The sequence below is a fragment of the Desmodus rotundus genome, chromosome 5 (genome assembly GCF_022682495.2).
Source record: "Desmodus rotundus isolate HL8 chromosome 5, HLdesRot8A.1, whole genome shotgun sequence".
NCBI classification, from domain to species: domain Eukaryota; kingdom Metazoa; phylum Chordata; class Mammalia; order Chiroptera; family Phyllostomidae; genus Desmodus; species Desmodus rotundus.
Window position 1 is genome coordinate 25,984,420 of NC_071391.1, and position 26,388 is coordinate 26,010,807.

The window sequence follows — 26,388 nt, forward strand, 5'->3', positions numbered from 1 at the left end:
TTCCAATAGATAGGAAGCTTGCTCCTTTTTAGAAGGTAATTGGGAAATGAGTATCAAGAGTCTTAGAAATACTCATTTTTCTTGGTCCACTAATTCCCTACTTAAGAACTTCCCGTATGCGTGTTGTTAGGCCCAAGGGCCTCTTCCATCCTTGTCAAGGGGAGTGCTAACCTTCTCTCCTTTCATACAACACAGAACTTCCCATGTTTAAGAGTGGTATTATTAAAAACCTCTATTATATCTCTCTTAGAGAAATAATCCCGAGATACAAAGAAAGGCTTCTACACAAGGCACTCTTTTAAACACTGTCAATGGATTAACCAGACCTAGAAGTCGTACATTATTCTAATAATCTAATACCTTATGTTGAGTTCAGGTATCAGGACACTTTCCATGTGACGGGAAACCTAATGCTAACCTACTTAAACTTCACAGAAAATGCTTACACTAGTGAGCGAAGGGTGTCTGTTTACATAGCTCAAATCCTCAGTGATACACCAGGGAGATGTGCAAGTCCCGGGGACCAAGGGGTACCTGTCTGTTCAGCTTCATCCAAGTAGATTGGTCCCTGGAAGTGTCAACAAAGTTGCCATTAGCACTGGAACTACCAGTCATTCAATTCCAGCACAAGAAATAAAAGGACCTCTTGTGGGCTATAGATGGGTTCTAGGGTTCACTGATTGTACCACCTGCTTCAGTGAGCTATTCCCAAAGCACTTACTGTGGCTAGCAGAATTATTCCAACTTGTAAAACCCTGGGCAAGTGCCTTGAATGAATTGTTATAGTAAGAGAGATTTTTGTAGGTTTATTTTTGTTTTCTTTTGCTTTTGTTTCTCAAATCTGTGTGATCTTGAGAAAGCATACTACCATCTTAAGAACTATTTTCTTGTCTATGAAATGAGAGATTTGGAACAGAGAGATTTAAATCACCTGAAACCTTGAGCCAGAACTGTCTATGACACTAACAGCGGTGACCTTGGTCTGACCTATGACATAAAAATATTTCCTGGTTTGAGGATAAATTTAATAAACCTGAAGCATGTGCTCTCTTGCCCAGCAAAACTTGCAGAAATATCACAGTTCCTTGAAGGAATTATGCCCAGGAGTACAAGAACCAATTTATTTAAAAAAAATAAAGTATTCTAAAATATTGATTTGATCAGATTGGACCACAACATTTTTGGTGAAGGAATTATAGGGACTCCTATCAAAGCACAAGATAGACCTAAGCTGTGGATTTTCGAGATGCGTACAAAAAAATGTCATTCGTTAGATTTGTGGGAATAGCACAACAATTTGCAACTTACGTAGTTTTTTACCTGGATTTTATGTTAAAGTCCTATCAGTTCATGTTTCCACACTTGGGGAGCTGAGTATTCATAATTCAGCCAGTATAAGAGATTCCTCTGTCCCTCCTAACCTAATTCTGTCTCCTAAATAGGAAATGTTAAAGTGAAGCTATATTGTTAGGGTTCTATCCTTTGGCTATATATAAGAATAAATGAGTTCTTGTACTGATGTGAAGGATTTATCCCAAGAAATATTTTAAAAGATGGTTCTCATTGTATTAACAATTGATTTTTCCTCAACTGTCAATGTATCCAAGATCTCATAAATATTCAGAAGTGGGGTACAGGGGTAGGGTGGGAGACAATGGAGAAAAAGTAAGGAAAACTATAAAGGTAATCGTCTTCATCCTAAAATTCACTTGCTAGTTTAATTTTTTGGTGCATAGTATACTGAATTTGGTGTAGTATAGTTGGCACCTTTATTCTTTTTTTTAGAGCATGTGATGTTTTTCATAGTTATGTATCATGATTTACCAAAAGTGGAGTCAGAGATATAAAGGGAAATGTCTCAAGTGAAAAATCGCAGCTGGTATCAAATCTACGAGGGCCCTATTTTTAGGAATGAGGGTTTCTTCACAAGCTTTTGGATGACAAATGACTCATCACACGTATACTACATATTTGGCAAATCTTTCTAGAAACTGTATTGGATAATTAGAAACCCTTATTAAAAAGTCACTGTAGTTTATAAAATATTTAAAATAATTATGCATTGTAAAATTACTTTATAAAGCACAGGGCAAAACCATAAAGTTCTTGTATGAGTCATTCAGTCCTAGACCCAGGTTTTGGGGTTTTTTTTTTTTTTGTGAGGCAAATGATTCTTACTCAATGATTCCAAGTTTCGATTAAGTTGGATGAATAAAGAATGTCTTGTTAGTCTGTTGGCTTTGCCAAAGAAAGATTTTTTTCTGGCATAGAAGCAAGACTAGGCACAAAAGCTTACAGATTTCATTCTACTGATGAGTAACTTCCCTATAGAAATACAAATTTCCTATAAATATTATACAAAAAAATTTCCCCTAAGTGATATATTTCTCTACTGTTATGTATTAACAAAAGTTTAGTCCAGATTCTAGTGGTTTAAAACAACAGTTGAAGTTGTTCACTGTTCTCTGGATTAGCAATTTGGGATGGGCTCAGCTGAGCGGGTCCTCTCTTAGCCTTGACTGGGGTCACTCATGTGGCTGCAGCCTGTAGATGGCTTGCTGAGCTGAATGGTCTAGAGTAGCTCACTCCCTTGTTCGACTGTTGGGGATGGCTGTTGGCTAAGCTACACGTCTCCGGTGGACTATCTCAAACTCACTTATATAATGGCCATGTTCCAAGACAGTAAGCTCCAATGTACAAATGTTTTTCAAGACTCTGCTGGTGTTATGTTTGCTATAACAGTATCTAGAGTAAGTATTACATATTTAAAGAATGATAAGATTAAGATTCAAATACAGGTCTCTCTGATAATTATTCTTCTGCTCTTTCTATTATCACAAGCTGTTAGGCTTTGCTGGTGTGTAGTGAGTTAAGCTTCCACTTTTAAAATAAATGTTGCAGAGAACAAAGTCGGGAGGGATAGTGTGGTTTGGCAGTAGTAAAATTTTATCTTGCTAAAGATCTGCTGTTTTAAAAAAATATTTAAATATTCCTTGTATTAGTCAGCTTTTGCTATGGCAACAACCAACTCCGATATCTTAGCAGAATACAATTATGACAATTCTCAAACTGTTTTTGGACTGCCATAGAAAGTCTGAAGGGTCAATTTATAGTTCAAAGAATCATGGTCTCCTTTAATTCATTCTGTTAATACATTTTTCTCAACGTGTGTGTGTGTGTGTGTGTGTTTGTATTTTATTTTAGTCATTTCCTTTGCCAGGACCACAGCAGCAAATCTTTGTCTAGCATTCCTCACTCCAAAGCTCTGCTGCCCAGCCATTTGTCACATGTGGCTACTGAGCCTTTGAAATGTGACTGGTCTTAATTGAAAAGTGTTATAAATGATAAACACATACATGCTTTTATGCACTGAGTACAAAAAATGGAAGAGGTCTCATTTATATTTTTATATTGATTATATGGGGCAATTGTATTACTTTGTACATGTGTGTTGGAGTCAATAAAATAGTTATTAAAATTAATAAAATTATTGAAGATAATTTTATCTGTTTTTTTACTTTTAAAAATGAGGTTATTAAAATTTTTAAATTACATATGTAATTTGCAGTATATTTTTATTGGCCAGTGATGTTACAGCATTTAATTTGGATGCCTCTAAGTTAACATTATTCCTTGGGATAGCAACCTATTTATTGTCTTTGAGAACTTTGGTCCAACTCAGAGGATGGTCTGGTTCCATGTTAATCCAATAAGAGGTGTAATGTCACACTCTTGACCAGCTTTTTGCCAGATATTTTCTTAATTTGAGGACATTTTACTGGCAGATGAGAAAGCACTGAATCTTTCAACCCACCAGTTGATCCCAGATGTTAAAATTGTCTGTTTTTCTTCCCCCTTGGAAACAGACCAATTATTCTCTTAGCTCATTCTTTCTTATAATATTTAATCAAATTCTGCTAATAACAACCAAATTATGCTATGAAAATTCTGCTGAATATCTCTTTGTCCAAAGTCACAAGTTTTTTAGATGCAGTTTGTACTTCCAATTTATTGCAGGCATTGATTTTATCAAATATTTTACCAATTCCTAAGTTACATCATTATCTTTCTTGCCTCTTATATCAGTTTTCTGGCTCTCCCCTTCCCCTTCTATAATTTTAGGTTCCTTTTGCCATTGTGTCCCATCAGGCACCGTTTACTTTACTGGCCCATCTTTTCCATAATTAGTGACTTCTTTACCTTACAGGCTTACAATAATAATAATAATAACAACTTCGTGCTCATGTAACATGAGAGCAATGGGTTAATGTGGCTCTGATCCATTCTCCTGGGTATGACTGGGCTCAATTATACTCCATGTTTCTTCCAGTTCTGGAACCTGGACTGAAGGGACAGCACTATCTGAAAATGCCATTCTCTCATGAAAAGGGCAGGAACAAAACCGACACAGAGCCCAACTATGAAGGCACATTAAAAACTTCCGCTTAGATATGGTGAATGTCATTTCTGTTTGCATGCCTTTGGCCAAGACATGTCATATGACAAAGTTCAAAATCAATGCCCACAGAGAAGAAATGGGCAGAGAGGAATTAAATCATTATGCATTGATAATTCAATCTACCATATGACTCTTTCAGAATTATCTCTGAAATTAATTTCCATGCAACAGAAAAAAATCAATATTCTTTGGGCCCACCAAATATTCATTTCTAAACTAGTATTCACTAGCCTAGTCAATCTCTCCATACATCTGGGAAGAATTTATCAACATGCAAAAATAAAATATAACTTTATAAGATGAAAATTTGCTGCCAATGACAATATTTCAAGGAATGTACCTCAGACTCTAAGGCTACCCCTTCCCCACAAAAAATAAACCATATCTAATGAGCTTTGAGCACTGGTGATACCATGGCAAAAAAAAAGATATATATATATAGATATATATATATATATACACATATATATATACATATATATATGCCTCTTTTAAAGTGTAAAGCTTAAAAGTTTAGCTCTATTAAAACATACCTTGTTTTGCCTTATACTTGCATGATGTCTCATAAAACTACTGGTTAATTTAGCTTCCTGGCTAGTTTTTGAATATATCCAGTTAATGCAGAACTATAAAAATCTGAACCTCTCAGATAATTCAAGGTAATATTAAGGATCTCAAAATACAATTTCTATCCTCTATTAGAAAGATTAATCAATATTCTTTTTCTCTTCTCCATTGTGTTCCTAAAAAAAGAATATTTTTGCTAGAAATGCCTGTGCTACTTCACAGTTTTTTTAAAAACTTTATCTTTTTACTTTATGATTTCCAACTTAAATATTCAAATACAAGAGTGTTCTCATTTATACATTGCTATTCTATAATTGAATAAAAATTATTTAGATGTAAATTTCAACATTGAGAATAGAAAACCAAAAATTAATCAACTCCCTTAAAAATATTTCTTATGACATCTCACCAAAGAATATATATATAAGTGGCAAATAAGCATATAAAAATTCCCCACTTTATATGTTATCAGACAAATGTAAATTATAATGACAATGAGAAACTACTACACCCTTATTAGAATGGCCCAAATCCAGAACACTGATAAGACCAAATGCTAGTTAGGATGTGGAATAATAGGAACTTTCACACGTTTTGGTGGGAATACAAAACGATACAGCTGCTTTGGAAGACAGTTTGGCAGTTTGTTATAAAACTAAACACTCTCTTACCAGCAATCACACTAGGTATTTACTCAGAAAAGTTGTAACCTTATGTCCACAAAAAAACATCTACACAGAGACATTTATAGCAGCTTTATTCATAATTGCCAAAATTTGGAAGTAAGCTAGATATCCTTCATAGGGAATGGATTCATAAACTATGGTTCATCCAGGCAATGAAATATTATTGTACTAAAAGAAAAAAGAGCTATCAAGCCATGGAAGGACATGGAGAAAACTTAAAGGTATTTTCCTAAGTGAAAGAACCCAATCTGAAATGGGTCCATACTGTATGGTTCCAACCACATGACATTCTAGAAAAGACAAAACCACGAAAATAGTAAAAACATCAGTGATTGTCGAAGATACAGTAGTGAGCAGATGTATAGGGTGAGCACAGAGGATTTTTAGGGCAGTGAAAATACTCTATATGATGTTATAGAGACAGATGCACCAAGCACTTGTCTAAATCCCAAGAGTGTAAAATATCAAGAGTGAACCTTAATGTAAACTATGAACTTTGAGTAATTATGATGTATCTATGTAGGTCGATCCATGATAAAAAAAAAATACCATTCTGGTGAGTGACGTTGATAGTGGGGGAGGCTATGTGTGTGTGAGGGCCGGGAGTATGTGGGAACTCTCTGTACCTCCCTCTCAATTTTGCTGTAAATCTCAAAAACTGCTCTGAAAAAATAAAGACTTAATAAAAATATTTTGTTATTTTTTATGAACTTTAAGCCTGTGGATATCAAAATGCTGGTGACATTTTAGCCAAAAAGACCCTTGTATATTTGAATAAAAATTAAAATCTTCAGAAACCAAGTTATTTTAAACCACCAAATATGAGCACCTATCATTTACTGAGCTTTTACTACCTGCTAAGATATTTGGATAAATTAATTCATGTAATTCCTATAGCACATTACTCCCTAAATGCTCTGTTAGATTAGAAAATTAATTCAGATGTAGAAAAATGGAAATTATAAAAATCTGAATGAATAAAATAACAATCAACATTTCACCACCTAGAAATCTCCTCTGATAACATCTTCCTTAATATGATATAGGCCATCCTAACTGTGAGATCAGGTGAATATTCATTTACACCTTTTTCTAGCTATTTTTCACTTTTGCTTCATTTACCACCTTACCACATGTTATAGACTGAATGTTGGTATCCCTCGTTTGCCATACTTTGAAGCCCTAACACCTTATGTGACTGTAATTGGAGATAGGGCCTATCAGGACATGATGAAGTTAAATGAGGTCATAGGGTGGGACCCTAATCTGATGGAGATGGGGTCTTTATAAGATGAGGAGGAGATACCAGAGCACTCTCTCTTCACCATGTGCAGACACAGAGAGAAGGTGGCTGTTGACAAGCTAAGAGGAGGGCTCTGACCAGAATCTGAATTGTCTGGCACCTTGATTTTGCACTTCCCAGCCTCAGAACTCTGAGAAATAAATCTCTGTGGTTTAAGGCACCCAGTCTGTGGTTTTTGTTATGGTAGCCCAAGCCAACTAATATGCTACATTTGTAATTTATTTTTATAATTAGCCATTTTTCAAGGTATCATTTATTCAATAAGCCTTCCATTCCTCCATGGAGTTGGCCTGCCAACTTTTTAATGTAGCACACTCTCACATAAAATAAAATGCATTCTGGACTTTTCAATTTATTTCCACACCTAATCCACCTTGCTTTAATTATATTTGGTTCAAATTCACACACACACACACTTTGATTTGTTCTCTCTGAAATTATCTTGCACAATCAAGATAATTGAGGCCCTGTAAAGGCCTCAATTTCTCAAGTTGTATGTCATCCGGGTAAAATTTCCCCCTTGAAATAGGAGGTCCCAGGCACCTTTTGGACAGCCATTCTGCAAAGGAAAATGGCAACTATTCTGGGTTGCCAGGTGCTTTGAAGTCAATGTTCTTAAATGTAGCATACAGGGTGGAGGTGAATACAAGGAGATGTAAAAATCTATCTTCAACATCCAATTCTCCAAGCTCTGTTCTGGCTCCTCATCTTCTAACTGGGATTGTCCCCTGCAAGTGAAGCAGGCTTTCATCTAATTCTAGCTGAAACTTGACAGTCTCATTAGTTTTTTGATGACATTTCCTGTTCCTTCCATCACTGAGGTCTTTCTCATGACAGACACTGTCTGGCTGGCTGGGGCCCTGAAGTTTTCTTCAGAACTTCAACCCTCTGGTTTCCAGATGAGAATTCTTTCATATGCACATCAGCTCTCTGCCCAATTGATCTGTTTGAGGGATTTCTTTTGTCCTGTTTAACTATTTTAATTCTCAGTATCATCACTACTACTCCCTGAAAATAATCTCACCTCTTGTCCCACATCCTGCACTGTTGGGCTCTACAATGACTTAAAGAGGAGAGTAAGGAGGCAAATCCCCACCCCTCCATGACTCACATGATTTCAGAGACTTTTCTGGGATGACTGTCAAGTAAAAAAGAATTTCAACGACTCTTCCATCTTCCTTCACCTGCTCCCTCTCTGATATTTTTTGGCTCTTCTGGAAAGGTGCTTTGGGGTTCATTGAAAGTTCTGAAAGGAGTTAGGAATTCATGAACAGGTTCACCAGGTCATTCTGATTCCAGGCATCTAAAGCAGTCAAAATGTCAGCTGGGGCTGTGTAATCTGGAAACCTTGGCTGAGGCTGGAAGATGTCCATCAGGAGTAGGTCAATCACATGGTTGGCAAGTTAGTGCTGGCTCTTGGTGGGGGGCTCCTTTCTGTGTGGGTCTCTGCATAAGGCTGCTTAAGAGTCCTCCATACATGGTGGCCTGGTTCTCCCCAACAGGTAATCCAAGAGACCAAGGAGGTAGCTGCAGTTTCATGGGTGATCTCACACCAAAAGTCTCACATCATTCCCATAGTATTTGAGATCACACAAGCCAGATGTGATTCAGTGTGCAAGAGAACTATACAAAACTCTAAATACCAGCAGGTAGGATGGCTCTTTGGAAGCTGACTACTACTGTTGTTTAGCTCTGCTCCTAGCATAAAAAGTCTCACTAAATAATGCTTCATTTGAGTAACATAAAGTTATTTTGTTAATCACAGGTGTGTTTATTATATGCTCTTAACAAGTTTCCTTTATGTGTTCTTCTTGTAAATGATCTATCCTTTATAACACCACAAAATGAATGTCCCTAAAACATTGTTTTCTTCCTATCTTTCCTTGAGTCACAGACACTCAATGGCAAACATTCACCAGTTCTTAGCTGTCAGATGTCAAGTTTAGGTGGATTTCTATGAAGTTCTTGTTAAATGTAGGATAAAAAGCCCTATATTTTATTCAGTTACTGAAAATTCCATTTTGAAGATAGTTGGCACACTTTAGTACAAAATTATCTTCAGAAAAAGGCTAAACCAAAAGTGACTAAACAGTGTGGTTACTCTCTATCTGAGTACATTTGACCCATACAAATTTCTAGAAGATCCAAATAATTGCTATGAAATCAAAGAGAGGTCTATTTATGTAAAACAAAAGTTCATATATTATTTTTATCAGTTTTAATTTTAATATACTCTCCATTTACTCAGCTAAAGGAATAGATTAGAATAGATTATTTAGACATGTATATTCACATGCACATTATATATAGCATATATAGATAAGTTAAAGTTTACTGAAGAACACATATTTTTAAAAATTTTTATTTATTGATTTTAGAGAGAGAAGGGAAGGAAGGCAGGAGAGGGAGACATTGATTTGTTGTTCTGCTTATTTATGTTTTCACTGGTTAATTCTTGTATGTGTCTTGACTAGGGATTAAACCCCCAACCTTGGTGTATGCAGATGATGCTCTAACCAACTGAGCTACCTGGCCATGGCAAGAACATGTGTTTTTCTATGTTATAATATGCAGTATGAGATGTTCTGAGCACTTATTTCTAACCAGATAATTGTTTGATAAATACATCTCTTGGAAGGAAAGAAATTGTCTGCTTTAGTTCTTCTTGGACTGTTGCACTATCAGCAGCAGAGTTCCATCTATCCCTTTATCCAAGTCACTTCCAGGGCTTCACTCCTCCATGACGTCGTCCATGATCACTCCTGCCTAAGGTAATGTCTCCTTCTGCAGGACCCTCTTGTCTTTGCTATTTATACTACTCGTGGTATGTAACATTCAGTGCATACTTTTACATGTGTATTTATAAGCTACTCTGATCATATTTTGAGATTCTTTTTTTTTTTAAGTGAAAGTGAGTTTGTTATTTGTGAAGTAGTGAGACAGAGAAAAAGCTACTCCACAGACTGAGGAACCCTCCTTTAGCAGAACTTGCTTCCTTTATTGAGGTTTATTTAATCGGCGTCGGGGTAGGGTATTCAATAAAGGGGAGGAATAATCAGGATCACCCCTGGAAAGGGGTGGAGATATTTCAGAGAACATTCATTGGCCATGTTGTATTCCTATATGGGCTTTCCATTTCAGATCATGGTGGCATGGGGTTTGTCCGTTGAACATGCTAATGCATTACAATGAGTATATAATGAGGATAGGGATTATGTTTAGGTGGAATTAGTTACCATGTTGGATTGAGCTTGTCTCTGACAGTTTTAAGACAGAAATCTGGTGGGAAGTGGTCTGTCTTCTTAACAGCTTCTGTAGCTTTTATTGATTGCAGCTGTTTTGCCATATACCCTATCTCATTATGTATCTGTTCTCAATCTCAAGTCCTCCCTGGAAGTAATTAACATTCTGATTTTTAGAACACTTCCTTGGTCACTTATTTTTTGTATAGATTTACCACTTATATATGCATCCCTAAATAATATAATTCAGCTTTGACTGTTTTAAAACTGTATGTAAATGCAATGTGTTTAGTTTTCTGTTTTACAATGAATTATCTCTAGCTTAGCAGATAAAGATAGCACATGTCTATTAGCCCACCATTCTGAAGGCCTTGAAGTGGCTGGATTTCTCTGCTGAGGATGTTGTAAGCCTGAAATCAACCTATTGGCTGGGCTGAGTTCTCTTTTTCCTTTGATTAGTTCCAAAGTTGATTTCTAAGATCCAACTCTTTGCTCTTTTGATCTCTTGACTGTTTGTGGGGGAAAGGAAGTTGTTTTCCTCAACCCTTCTAGGATTTATTTTTGGTCTGGTCTAATAATTAAATCAACATGAGACAGATTAACAAGAGAAAATATCCAAATTTAATTACATATGTATGTATGGGAACCCCACATCCTGGGAGTCTCTAGACCTCACATACAAGAGATGTTCTGAGACAAAGGTAAAATGCAGTATATATGGCATCCTGAGCCAAGAAGTGAGGTAAGATGACTTGGGGCTTCAGAGGAGAGGAGGGTTATTTGCAGGACCATAAGAAGAGTAGATGTTCAGTAATGAGAAGTTTACTCTGCCCTATAGATAGGTCATAAAGATTTATTTCTGTTGATAAGTCTTATTATGGACAAGGAGGCCTCCAATTTAAATTCTTTAAGAGAGAGGTAAAAGTTTCTTGTGAGCCTGCAGGGTTGAAGAAAGTAAGCATCATGGCACATACTAGGTGTCCAATTAATGTTAGTCCTCTCCACTTTCCATACGTTCCCTGCCTAGACCACCAAACATATCCACACATTAAAAAAAGAAGAAGAAGAAGAAAACACATGAACTAAAGGTCTGTAAACTGCTTGGAAATTAGAATATGATAGCCTCTATGTGGGCATACTATATTACACTCTGTATAAATGAAATCGTCATGTACAATATTCACATTAACACAAATTTTCCCAATCAATTACCCCTACCTCAGAAAGTTAGTGAGGGTATAAGGGAAGTGAGTGTGCCCTCTCTCCAACTAGATAGATGTTTATATTCTCTCTCCAACTAGATAGATGTACAAGTTGGCTTGCACAGATTCCCAACTGAGACTTTCTGACTATTGTGTGGCCCCTCTGAGATACAGGAGGCTAGAATAGCCTGTACATATTGAGATCTATTCTCCCACCCAGGGGTGGAAAACTAGGCTTATATATGTGTGGAGGCAGAAGCAGACACTGTATTGCCTAGAAATGAAAGGGAGAATTGTTTGTTTGTTTTTCTTTCCTTTGTTCTAAAAACATAATACTCTGGAATAAAGTCACAAAGTGGAAGCCCTTGTACTCCATCGGACCGCAGATTTACTTTAGCCAGTGCAATGATGATTTTTTCTTTTAAGTAAGCCACCATTTAACAATGAGGAGAGTCACATAAAAGTCTCCTTTTCAGATTCTCTAAAAAACTCTGACAATCTGCGAATGTGGGCTCTAATGCCTATATGGTGATCACAGGGTAGAACTCAGTAGCAACAGCCCTTACCAGAAGAAGACTCACATAAAAATAGTGAACAAATAAGGCAGCATCCTAAAAGTAGACGTTGTACATGTTATAACAAGAAGGTTGTCGCTTTGAAGCAGGGGGAACAGTTACAGTTTGTTGAAGAGATGGCATTGGGATGGAACTTTTCGATTTTGATTTGTATACTCCAGAGACTATCCCCTTAACCACTATTATGAGACATCTTAGGTTAAGTGCATTATTAATTAAAATGATTAACAGATTTGACTTGTTCTTGTAGAATCTTTGGGAATTTTTTTTGTTTGCTTTGCAGTGTATGTGTGCATGTGTGTGTGTGTTTCATTAGACAATGGAAATACAGATTAATGAGAACTTGGATTGATTAAATCCAACCCTTTAAAATTTTTCATACTCCTAAGTTCTTGATGTTTAGAGCATGTATTTACTTAGCCATCCCACTTAACACAAACAGTTGCAGTTTCCTCAAAACCATATCACAATACTGTAGAATTAGAAGAGATTGGTAATTTTCTTTCTCTCTTCACATCTCCCCATTTATGAAAATAAGCTAATGCTTTCTTAAGTAATTATTCTATGCCAGGAACATTGATGAAAGATTCAGTTCTTTTAATCACCCCAATGAGATAGATCATATTATCATTGACAGTTTCCCAGTGAGAAACTGAGATTAAGAGGTTAGAGGAACAGCCCAAAGATGAAAGGCTTTAAAGGGGCAGCATCATGATTTGAGCCCGAGTCTTTCTAGAATAAAAGACCATGCCTTTAACTGATAGTATCAGGATTAAATTATTCTGAATAAAATATAATCCCCTACTAATCCTTCCAGAAGGAGTCCATATTATCCTTGATAATTCATTCCAATGGAAACAAATCCTTCCATTAATAAATTCCCTTTATATTTTAATTAATAATTTCATATTACAAAATAAAGTTTTATCTTTTCTCTGGTTCAGCTGGCAACTTAGTGATGCTACCTTTCCCTGTCTATACAATAACCTTCCATTCTTCACATTACTGATCTGTGCGAATTCATTACTTTGTTTAATGTGGCACTGTATTTTGGCAGAAACACTCATGTAAGACTCTTTGCAATGACTGTGATCCAGGCAGCCCCAGGTTAAACTGTCATCTCCACAATATTCTAATCCTTGTGATTTTGTACAAAGCATGTAGCCTCTCCTTTGTCCAACCTAAAAAAAAAGGGCTATTATTGTATGCCTCATAGGATTGTACATATGAGAATTAGATGAGATAATGGGAGTGATTGTCAAGGTGTATAGCAAAGATAGCTACCAGGCTCTATGCTTTATACACATTAAATCATATAATCCTCACAATAATCCCATGAAATAGATGTCATTATCATCATTATTGCCATTTTACAAATAACCATGGAAAGTGCAGAGAGACTGAGCGAGTTGTACAATGTTAACAAGCTAGTAAGTGGTACAGCTGGGATTTAAACACTGGCAGTCTGGAGGCTCTTCATCACAATTGTATGCCTAGGGCTTGACTAGGTAGATTAATCATAGTAGTATTTTTTATCATAAAATGTATTTTTATTTATTTATTTTCCTTTTTTCTTTCTTTCTTTGTTTTTTAAATTTGTATTGTTATTCAATTACAGTTGTATGCCTTTTCTCCCCATCCCTCCACCCCACCCCAGCCAAACCCCCCTTCGTCCCCCTCCTCGTCCCTCCCCCTTGGTTTTGTCCATGTGTCCTTTATAGTAGTTCCTGTAATCCCCTCTCCTCACTGTCCCCTCCCCACTCCCCCCTGGCTATTGTTAGATTGTTCTTAACTTCAATGTCTCTGGTTATATTTTGTTTGTTTTTTTCTTTTGTTGATTATGTTCCAGTTAAAGGTGAGATCATATGGTATGTGTCCCTCACCATCTGGCTTATTTCACTTAGCATAATGCTCTCCAGTTCCATCCATGCTGTTGCGAAGGGTATAAGCTCCTTCTTTCTCTCTGCTGCATAGAATTCCATTGTGTAAATGTACCATAGTTTTTTGATCCAGTAGTATGTTTTTTAAAAAATAGTAATAAGAGTAGGATTCAATGAAATGAATGCAAATGTAGTCTATCTGCAGAAATATGTATAACTGACTACCATTGTTGCCTGTAAATACCACATTCCTTATTTATAAAACAAAAGAGCACTTATATTAAGGTAAAGTTCTTAAACAATGCAAGTTTATAAATTAAATACTGAAATGTATTAAGGAAAATGAATAGAATTATTTGGATTGGTAATTTTATGTTGGATATTCTGGGTCAATAACAATATAAAATACATTGATACCAATAAAAAAAATCAACACTCATTAAGCACTTAGTACTGAACCTTCTAAGTGCATCACATGGTCCATCTCATTCAACAGTAACAACAGCACAATAAACTAGGTACAGCATAGTCACATATGCACCTTTAACTTAATCAAAATCAAAAGTATTTTCTCAGCAAATAATAGATTAAAGTGATAAAGATGATAATAACATAAATGTAAAAATTATCTGCCACTACTCTAAAAGTAAAAAAGGGAGAAGAAAAAGCACTATTTGAATATGTAGATCAAGGCAAAATGCCAAATTTCACTTACATATGACAGTGTACTATATAGGTACTAAGTAGAATTAAAAAAAAGAAAAAGAAAGTTGAATATATTAAAAACTTAGACAAGATTCATAGGGTAGCTAATAACAGATTTTTTGGTTGTATATGTAGAAAACTCAAAATAATCCAGAATGAATAAGAGAGTTTAGCAAAGTTGACCATTTTCCTGTCAGTTATATTTCTGTACAAAAGCAAAAATATTGAAATGTAATTGTTTAAGCTGTCTAAATGTGCTAAGATATCAATTTCCCTAAAATAATCTCTAGACTAAATGAAGTTCTAATAAAAATTTAATATATTTTTCATGGAAGTTGGCAGGGTAACCAATTATTTTATTAAAATATGGTCAATTCAATAGTAATTGGCAAAACTTAAAAATTTTGACAGCATCACAGCTTTCAGAGTTATAGAACAATGGAAACATTCACGAACTGTTGATGGGAATGTAAATCAGTAAACCTTTGGTGTTTTCTTGTGATGTTTAACATTTGCATATCTTATTGCCCAGCAATTCTAACCCTAGAGATGCTTACACATGAGAAAAGAAATAGACACATGGAGAGAAAATATGCACATGGAAGATATTCCATGAAAGCACTGTTCCTCAACAACAAAATCCTGGCAAAAACTCAGTAACTTAAAAATGCATTGACAGAAGAATAAATAAAACAATCATGAAATGAGCCCCCATTCTTTTCCTACCTCATATGGCACTTTGCCTAAAACCCAACACTCTCCCTTTTGGAAGACAATTACAAAAGGCATCCTCCTCTGGGCTGATGCTTGGAACTGGGCTGGACTTCCTTCTCAACTCCCACTGGTTACCTGTGTCTGAGAACTTTATACATTCTTACAGTGAAATTCCTCACATGAATAAAAATAAACTATAGTCACATGTAGAAAAATGAACAGATCTTAAAAATTTGTTGTTGACTGAAAAAAAAAGGTGTATTGTAGACTATAATGAAATACTTTATTTTAGATAGTCTGAAACCATGCAAAAGTAAACAGTATATTGTTTAGGAATAAGTACATCATAAAAATTACAAAGAAGAGCAAGAGGTTTATTAAAAGAAAATGTAAAAGTCACCACCCCTACAGGGAGAAGAAGTGTGAATTGAGGACCAGAGAAAACTTCACTAGTAGTGGTAATGGTTTAATTGTTAAGTTTGATTGTAGGTTATTATAGTAGGTTATTACAATGCTTCAAGTTTTACCTTCACATATAGTCTTGAATATGTCAGATATTTGATTGAGAAAAGGCTATGACAAAAAATACAATAAAAAGCATAAGAATGGCCCTAAAAGATATAAAATAGAGAAATCTAAAGAGACAGAATCAATTGGAGACCCAAAGTGCATCCGAAAGGTATTCACAAATAGAGGGAAAATGGAAGAGAGAAACTAGTACAATAAAACAATCCCATAGAAAAAAAATACCCTACATATTCAAAGCATCAAAACACATAGATGTTAAAAAAACAAAAAATTTAAAAAATTTAAAAAAACACATAGACGGCTGAGAGAGGCAAATTCAAACACTCTAATCAATTATTGTAAAATTTAAGTACACTACAAATAAAGAGATGTACTGAAGATTACAGCAGAGGAAGGAAAAGGGAAAATACATGAAGATTACATGTAATCGTGTGAGAATCATCATGGAAATTCTCAGCAAAAGAATTCAAATGTGGTTAGGGAGGCTGAGAAAAATGGTTTTGGTTTGGAAACATATTTAATCAGACTTTCATTCAAGTTGTGGGCAGCATAAAATTATTTATCTACAATTCCCTCATTTTATTTTTACTTGAAGATATACTTAAGCCACTTGAATATAAATAAAATATAAGGAACCAAAGAAAAATGGGTTCAGATTAGGACAGAAGAGAAGGCACTGGCCTGGATAGTCAACTCTTCATCTATTATTAATGATCTTTCACTCTCTTTTCCCTAGGTGACCTTCTCTGGCTACCTGCTCACACAGCGCACTGCAATTTTCCTTGGTAGTAGTGATCACAAGAATAAATAAATGACGATGGGTGTAATTTTGGTAACTTGCCTGTCTCCTATGCTGGAGAACAAGTTCCATGAAAGAGGGATCAGGCCTGAAATTGTCACCATAGCTTTTTGAAAGCTTAGCTTAGACTTCACCAATGATAAATGTTTGAAAACATTTTTGAATAAATGAAAGAATGCCTTCTAGCATGTTCACAAAAACTCCTTTGAACCATGCCTTGCCTTCAAACTTCTGCTAATTTATTTTTTCCATCCATAGCTGATATTCTGGAAGCAGTTACAATCCAAATTATGTGGGTACAAAAGAGGTCATATTAACATTTCCTCTGATGCTAATCAGTTATGAAGTGAATTCTTGGGATATACCCAATCCCTCATGTCCAGTCTCAATTTAGTCAGCTATACCACTGCCTACTCAATATCTTAATTTCCTTCACTCTCAGTAATGAAAGCTTAGTTTCACTCCCTGTCCCTCATGCCCACAGGAGGCAGTCCTATGCATCCATGCCACTTGAATTTGGTCCATGTCTTACAGTTTAAGCTTCATTTGGATGTCCAGCATCTGGCCACACTAATGGCATTCTGCCTCATGTGGATACCAAAGTTTCTCAGCTTTCTGACTCAGGGCTTTCTCTGAAGTGGTGGCTGTGGCTCAGTCCTCACCCAGAACTTCCTGAGAGTTAACATCCCCTAGAGCAACTTCAAACCACAGGCAGCAGCAGCCCTCAACTGCAGGGCCTTTGAGACCACTTGAGATATTTGCTACTTGCCTTCTCAGTGGGCACTATTGGACCCAAGTGGACCACAGCAATACTTAGTATTGACTTTGCATATCACATGCTCTCTGTCCTTCTACCTCACTTCCTGAGGTCACCTTTCAATAATTTGCCTGTAAAAGTCCCAACCTCAAGATTTGGTTCACAGCAACCCAAAGATGAACTCCTAATTAACAATTCCAGTGAATGCACTTCTATCTACATCTTGTCACTTTTGCAATATTTTACCTTCGTTACCCACTTCCACAAAATGTTCTTACTTTGACTTATCTCACAATGTTCTGCTGGTCTGTTCCTACTTTCCAGATTCCTCTTTTATTGGCTTCTAGTCTTCTCAAGGTAAAGAGCTCTTGCATCTGTTTTAAGGCCTCTTTGCTTTATGTCCCATAAATTCTTCCTGCATGCTACCCACTCTCATGGACTCAACAGTTATCTATCCATATACTGATGACTATCCAGTTTACTTCCAGGGTTCGTGTCTCTCTAGAGTTGCAGACACATACGGCCTAGTGTGTATGCTCTCTTAGATGTCTCCAAAGGCACCTTAATACTCATATGCCTATGACTCTATTCATTATATTTCCTACCTGAAATGCACTTCTCTTTTTATGTTTTTGAATCAATGACCTCCCATTCTTACCCATTTTTCCACTCTTGTTTCTTTCTTCTCCTCAATTCCTACAGAAATCAGCTCTACAATACCATATGCCATGCATGTGTGCGCCTGGTGTGTGTCTGTAATCGTTAACATTCTTACTCTGTCTCCCAGCTAATGCCTTCACCATTTCTTACTGGTACTGTTACAACAGCAATCCACTAGTCATACTCTTTAATGCACACAGCATGCTTTCACCAGAGCTGTCTTTCTAAAATCAAAACATAGTCATGAAAAATTCCTGCTTACAATGATTACATTATCCATTAGCACTTTTCATTTATTAAACTAATTTCCTATCCAGGAATCAGGAATCTGGGGAAATGATGCAGGCGTGTAACATTTTATGATTGGCATAAATGAGGCTGTTTGAGGAGGGCCCACAGAGTGTGATGCCTGAGTGCTGATCCAAGGAAGTAGCTGGAGCCATCACCTCGGTCATCAGGCGGAAAGAAGCTGATGGCTAAAGGCAAACTCTGATCCCCCAGGGAGCTATTTTTAACATAGCTGTCTCTAAGAAATGGGGTTTTTTAAGATACCTAATACGGTCTACATATTAAAAAAATGAAAACCATACCAATATAATTTCCATGTTCCTCGATGGTTTAGCAGGTGATACTGCAATTCGTTCCTTAGTATTTATAGAAGTTTTCAGGAACAGAGTATTCTACTATACGAGGATAAACCAGGAAAGAGTCAAGATTGTAACTTTTCTTGCTTCCTCTGTACTATAAATGATTTGTTTGAAGCACTTTCATTTCTTTTTATTCAGCTGGGTTCTGATCACAACCTGAAGAATGGAGTTAAAATAGGCCATTGACAGAGTTATAATGCTTATTTTCTCAACAAAGACCTTTGATAGGTGATAAAATGCTACCTCCCTTGTAAAGAAAAAGGACAGCCGCCTATGAAACAATAGTGATCTCAGGTGTGAGCAAAAGAAAATGTATTGTGCAATAAATCTATGAAGCAAGGAATTATTTTAGGACTACCGTGTGGCACCAATTGTAATCTTTTGAAGGTCAGCCAAGTTTGTGATCTATGTTAATGGAAATTTCAAGGAGTATTGCAATATCTTAATCTGAATGATTTTTATGTAAACTCTTTTGTTGCTCTTTAAAACTAAATTAAAAAAATAATAATTTAGGCCCATATTTATTGTTCTTCATCTTTGGAAGTTCCAGAATTGACCATAGGAGAGAAGAGAATCTGAAGAGGATAGCCAGCGTTATGTAAAAGATGCCTCATAGACTATAAAGTAAAATTCAGATTTCTTAAGACGGCAAACTAAGATGTTCAAACCCTGGCAGTTAACTACCCTTCCAGGTTCATCTTCAGCATTTTCAACATATCGCTCTGCATAGTATCCTACAGAAATACGCCCAAAGTCTGCCTTAAACAGAAGTCCTCTTTGCATCAATGGGCTATTGCAGTGATGCATTATGGTTACGTATTCTGTGACAGAAAATTTACATTTATTCTTCAAAGTGTAAGAAGCACATGACTTCTGCTGCGACCTCTTCTCAGAGACTCTCCAGATAGCACACAACTTTATATATATCTACTTTTGATAGTTATATGCATACAATTCAGATATGATCATGTATTCAAAGGCTTTCCATTTCTTCTAGGATCAGCTACCCAATCCCAGAAATGATTTTCAAGCCCCTCTCCAGCCTAACCACCCTCGTCCTGACCATCCACTTGGAATTGCTTTCAGTTCTTTGAACGTGCCATGGTGCTACTCAATCCACGCTGACCTTATTTTAGTCACCCCCACCGGGCGAGGTTAAAGGTAAGCCTGATAAGAAGTTTCCCTTGATCCTTACATTAGGTCAGGTGAATTTGCTCCCAAATTTCCAAAAGTCTTTTCAGTCTCTACTAAAATGCTGTTCATTTGTAATTGCTTGTTGGCTTTCTCTAGCAAGCTTTCAACACAATGAGTACAAAAGTGATGTCTCTCTTATTCACTGCAGTTTTCCTAATGGTATGTTGCCTGGCACATTAGGGGTGGTTTGTAAGTATTAGTTGAATAAATAAACAAATAAATAATAAATTCATTACTTCATTGCCCTATAAATGTCTCTCAGTCAGGCACTCGGCTCTCATGAGTCCATGAACATACTCATTCATCCCTTCACCAATTCAAAAGTGATTGAAAATCTATGTGCCTGCCATCATCATAATTTCCAAGGATGCATAAGAGCATGAAACATAGCTCTGGTACTGAAGAAACTTACAAACTGGGTAAGTGGGAGTGTAAATAAATGTGCTGCTTAGTTAGACTGATTGGTTCAAGGGTAGGTTCTGGATCTAAGCCCAGCCCGTATGCATCCTTCCTTCCCGCAGACCACAGTGATTGCTTCGATAATGGACGTGTGATACAAATAGCTTTTATCAGAGAAAATCCAAGCACCCGTATAAGAGCTACCAGAAAGAGACATTCTTTCTCCTTGTGCTGGTCATGAACTCAGCAGGTCTAGTGTTACAGCTACCTCATGACACTAAGAGAATAAAGAAAAGAAGAAGAGCACATACGTACAATGGGATACCACTCAGCTAGAAGAAAAGTTGAAATCCTACCATTTCTGACAAGAGGGATGGATCTTGAGACTATCATGCTAAGTGAAATAGGTCGGACAGAAAAAGTTAAGACCCATATAATGTCAATTATATGTGGAATATGAAACTGAAAACAATAAATGAACAAATAAGACAAACCAAAAAAAAACTTGTGGACACAGACAACAGCATGGTGGTTACCAGAGGGAAGAGGGGCGGGCGGTGGTAGCAAAGGGTAAACAGGGTCAAATATGTGGTGGCAAAAAGAGACTTGACTCAGGGTGGTGAACACACAATGCAGTAAACAGATGATGTAGTATAGAGTTACACACTTGCAACCTATACAATCTTATTAACCAACGTCACCCCAATAAATTTAATAAAAAAGAGGAAGAGAAAAACCGAGAGACAAAGAAGGACTATCTGAGATTTGAGTCCCCCAAATACTGATGTCTATGATGTATTCATGAATGTTTCAGTTATATAAGTCAGTAAGTTCCCTCTTATTCGTATGGTTTTTGTTTGTTTATTATACTAAGTTTGAGTTGGGCTTTTCCTCACATGCAATAGAATTTCTTACTGATACATTGAATCACAGATAAAACAACATTTTTAACTGGATCTTAAAAGTTGAGGAGAAATTCGACAAGAAGAAAACAATAACATTAATAGTAATAACATCGTGTTAGCTCTTTTGTCACAGCCCTGTGTCACTGTTTTAAGTAGTGTGCATGTATTGAGGAATAGCATGAACAAAGCTCAAAGGTATAAAAGATAATGCATTTGAGGCATATAGTGATCAGCTCAGTGTCTTCAATAGGTTGTTTACTGGGAAAAGGGGGATCAAAAGGCAGAGATAAGAACAAAATACACCACTGCATCGACATTGCGAGTTATTCCACATGAAATTCTAACAAGTCTGAGTCCATTTCTATTCAATAAAAATGTAGTCAATCAAGCCATTCAGAATTTCTCATAACTAAAGTTCTTAAAAAAATAAAACTGATGCATCCAGATTTCATTTCATAAAAGCTCCAAGTAGTATGTTATAGCACAATTCCAGGTGGGTTAAGTGAATTGTTCTAGGTAAATGTAGGCAACTTAAGTATGAGTTAAAATGAAATGCAGTGCTCAGCTGCAAATCTGCAACTGTTTCCACAATATGCTATGTACCAACTTCTGCGGACACAATAGCATCAGGTTAAAGAAATATCGCTTTAACGTTAAATACATTTTTTCTTTTTCTCAGTTCTATGACAATAACGAGGTAACCCCCAGGAAGTGGCTTTATTTTACAAAGTCTCTTTTTTCTCATGTATAACATGGGAATTGTGTATATTTTTTTCTTACAGTTTTTTAAAAAATTAAATTAAAAATATTAACACAATGCCTAAAAAACACATATTTAATTCCTACCTAGTCATAGCTACATAAATATTTAATAATAATCATAGTAATACATCTCTCTCATCTTCTATTTCTGTCCAAGTAAAGTGGATATAATACCTTTTCAGCAATACCTACACAGAAGTCTACTTTGCCCTAAAATGTGATCATGTTTTCTTTACTGGGGTTTGTTTGAGGGTTGGGATAAGAGGGCTCAGTTAAGTACTAGTGTTAGCGTGGGTAGCTAGATGTAATGAGGGAAGGAAGCAAAGGGAATCAGACATTATGAAGCAGAGGGATCATAAAGCCTGCTTGCCTCACCAGTTCGTTACAGCTTCACACACTCCCCAGGGAACCACCAGTCATTCCTGGCAGGTCACTGGGGCGAGGGATAGAGTAATAAGGGGGGAAGGAGAGCACATGGATGGTGGGAGCCAAAGTGACAACCATAGAGGCCTGTCAGTCTAGCCTGGGAAGGGAATAGATTGGTCAGTGGGTGGGCGCATCAGAAGTCTGGAAAGCCTGAGAAATTAATCGGTTAGTTTAAAAGGTGCCTAGTCTTTCCCAAGCCTGAGATAATATAATCAACTTAACAACAAAGAACCTTCTCTCTGGCCATGGTAACATGCACTTGCCCCATCATTCCCACATTATTTGCATAGCAGCCACATGGGACTACCTGCCACCTGTGGCCCCAGTGGCTGTGTGGACTCCGAACATGGGCCCCAGCTGATGTGCAGCCAGGAAAACAAGCTAAGCTAGCCTGATGGTGAGAAAGGCTGGACCGGACTAGCCTCGGCAGGATGGATGGAGATGGAACACTGGGAACACAGGGGAACTCCTCTGAATTTGCATCTGGGTGCCACAAATTAATATTATCACCAGACCTCATCCTCCTTGTGGGTCTCCTGGAATGCTTTCCTTGCGAAACTGTGAGAAACCCACTTCCACCAGCAACACAAGGAACCAGAAACACATTAGATAATGTGTTTTCTTCTAAGTAGAAAGAAATGCAAAGTTGTATCTCATTATACTAAATTCATTTGAGAGCTATGAGAAATCTGATCATAATAAAATGTGAATCAACACTTGCCGTGTGCAGTAAATCAGACGTGGGCGCTATAAAATTGGGGTTCTTTGTTGTTTCTAAAGAGATCCTCTCTACAGGGCCTTTTGTTAGCCCCAGTTAAAGTGGCCACCTGTGGTTCTCAAGCCTCTTGATCAGAGGCTTGTTTGAAGTAATGAATCAGATATGCATGGATGAATTTCCAGAACCAGATGAGGGGGAAACACGTTGGTTAACACCATGTTGGTATGCGCTTGCCAAGTGGCAGGCCAGCAGCTGGCCATAAAGAACAAATAGAAAGATGGCAGACATATAAAGCAAAGAGAAACCAACAGCTGGGGCACATTTGCAGTGTCGATCGTACCTTGGGCCCAAGGCCCAAAGTTAGTCCCCTGACAGAGAAGCTACCCTTGGACTCTAAATTTTACTCCAGTCAAGTGATGGGAAACAAGAAACTTACTCTGCAGAGGTGGCCGTCAGATTGCTTCACTTCATCTTTGGTCCACCCATACCATCCATATGGCTTGTGTTTTGGGACCTGGTGGAAAAATAGGGGAATAGAGCTATTTAAAGATTCAGAAATACTGAGTGAGGAAGAAGGAAATATAATAATTAAGATGTTGTACAAGGATTGGAGCAAATAGTGATAAATCAGGAGGGAACCTTAAAGATATTGGGCTCCTTACATTAGGGCCAAAGACTGGGCCTCAGACACTCTAGAAGGCTTTTAGGGTCCCAGGCAGATTGAAAAACTGAAGAGAAAGATGAAAAGTAAGAAAGCTACAGGACAAACAAAAGGGAAACATGAAGAAAAAGGAAGAGTCAGACACATCATAAAATGATGCATGCACTCAACAAGTAATTTTGAAGACCCACTATGTGTAAGTCCTTTGTGGGCATCCAGAATGAGTCACCCCAAGATGTGCCTCTGTGGTTTGCAGATTGTTTCGAGCTCAAGGCCACATTAGGCACTGGCTCAAGAGAAACTTCTGTACCACCTTGACCCACCCAGAAGAACCTGAGTTAGGCGCTTGCCCATAAGAGCTTATCACAGATAAGTCAGAAAAATTCTTTTCGCCTATCTAGAGGGCAGAGCAAACGTCTGTTTACTAAATATTTGTTCTTCTTATCACCTTGGAATGACCCTTTGAAGCCCTCAAAGTGTATTACCTCAGCCTTAGTGTAGGGTGTCTCTTATATCTCATTCCCTCTGTCTGTCTCTGAACTTCTGCAAGTGGGGGCTCTGACTTGCTCATGTATGTGGGGTTTCCATATATATGTTTGTATGAAATTTGGTTATTATTTTCTTGCTAATCAATCTGTCTCATATCTATTTGATTATTAAACCAGCCAGAAGAACCTTAAGGACAGTGGAAAGTTTGTTCCTTCCTCACATCCCAAAGTAGGCACTGGTGGTAGAAAGGCAATTAAAATCCCCACTTTGGGGGAATTCACATTCTAGAAGGCAAGCAAGTTGGGAAACAGTTAAGTTCAATACAAAATGATGTTGGGCCATAGCATCAATAGCAAGAAACAGACTACTATTGGAAGTAATAGGACCTCTCTCTCTCTCTCTCACACACACACACACACAGACACAAATAAAATGACCTGAAAATCTAAGTTGCTCAGTGAAGTTTAAGAAAAATAGAATTCGATAACTTATGAATGAGAGTACACAAGATTCATGTTTTTTCAAAACATGTTATGGGAGGGTTTGCTTGGTTGTTGATTGTGAAAAGATGCATATTCAGGCAATGGAAAGTCGGAATTCCTTTTAACTACAGTTTATGTTTAAATGTAAACCTGAAATGTATCCAAATATCACTTAATTATCAGATTTTCAAATGGTGCCTTATTGGGGCTTCCCCACACGTATTGTATCAGTAGCATCTGTCACAAGGAAGAGCCAGCAATGATGCACTGTTTTAAAGGCTGCAGTGCAGAGAGGAAAAGTAACTTTTGCGACTAGTGCTAACCTGTTAGCAATTTATGAATCAAGAAGTGAGGGATAATTTGATATGTATGAGAGATGTAACACCACACCTGAAGCATAATAAGATTTTGAACTATTTAAACTTTTGATCGCTCGCTGTCATTTTGCCCCTGGGGTGACTTGGAGGGGACAGTGGTGAGAAAGAGCAAAGGGTAATAGGAATAAGCCTCTGGAAGCTAATGTGATTTTGTTTTCTTCGGGCTTTGGATTATCAGGAACTGTTGACTTATTTTGGCTTGAACTGAACTCAGTAAGATCAAAACTCTTTATTTTGGAAAGGGGAATATCTATAAAAGTTTACTTGTTTAAGCTCAGATAACACATTAGCCAGTGTCATCTTTACACGTTGACCTAATACCCGGCGAGTCAGCAGCACCTGTGTTTAAAGCAAGGGTCCAGACCAGAAGCCTGTTTGAGAGGAGAATTTTATCTAAAAAAGAGAGGTAGTAAGCCTGATAACAATCAGCAGTTGGTAAGGTTTGTATTTCAACACTGGTGCTAAGGTTTAAATTTTAACATTAAAATATAACCATCTGACATAAGATGAAGGGAAAAGAGGACTTAAGAGGGAACAATAAATCCCTGCAGGAAGAGGTAAATTTTCCCAAAAGTTGCATTGGTTCATTGGAGGTGAGCTGGGAGGGCTTTGATGTGGGGTGCAGGTTCTAGGTCATGGACGATGGACACAGCTCCTGCACGCCTCTGGCACATTCTACAGGGAGATCTGGGAATCTGGAATCACTCTGTAAAGAGCCAGAAGTGAATAAAGTAGAATGCCCACCCCTTCCCCCACCCCCGCCGTTGGTGCTCCAAGTGATCACATAATTAATTATACAAGGGCTTCCACACTCGGTCTGCTCTTTGAAACTTGAGACTCTCTTTCTGGAATGCAACAGCAGAGTGGTTAGGAGCCCAGGTTCTTAACTCAGAAAAACCCAAGTCAGAGGGTAAGTCCTGGCAGTTTCCTCACTTGAGAAGTGATGATAGTAACAGTGCTTATTTCGTAGTGTTGTTGGAAGTCTTCCCTGGGCTGAAGTGGACAAAATGGACAACTTTAAAAGTGGACAACACATATCAGGTCCAAATTTCTCAATTAATATAAGCTTTTAATTTTATTCTCATTAATAATAATAGAAATAATGTTTGAGTTGACTGGACATTTTTCTGTGGGAAATATGGGAATAGACTTACTGCATAGAATTGGATATCATCACAGTATTAACTGGATTAAAATTTTATCACATTAAATGATATAGATATTTAATAGGAAATTTAGTTTAGAAAAAAA

At 37.0% G+C, this 26,388-nt stretch overlaps 1 long non-coding RNA gene and 1 other non-coding gene across 2 annotated transcripts in view; both read right to left on the reverse strand.

Annotated features, from left to right (window-relative positions):
• Positions 1–26,388, reverse strand: part of LOC139440957 (uncharacterized) — a 238,155-nt gene that overhangs the window by 117,203 nt on the left and 94,564 nt on the right. Inside the window, exon 2 of the long non-coding RNA XR_011651280.1 lies at positions 23,565–23,642. This is a non-coding gene — a long non-coding RNA (uncharacterized lncRNA). The remainder of the gene's footprint in view (positions 1–23,564; positions 23,643–26,388) is intronic.
• Positions 65–193, reverse strand: LOC112303519 (U6atac minor spliceosomal RNA). Its single transcript, XR_002974664.1, has one exon. It is a non-coding gene; the product is annotated as a U6atac minor spliceosomal RNA (small nuclear RNA).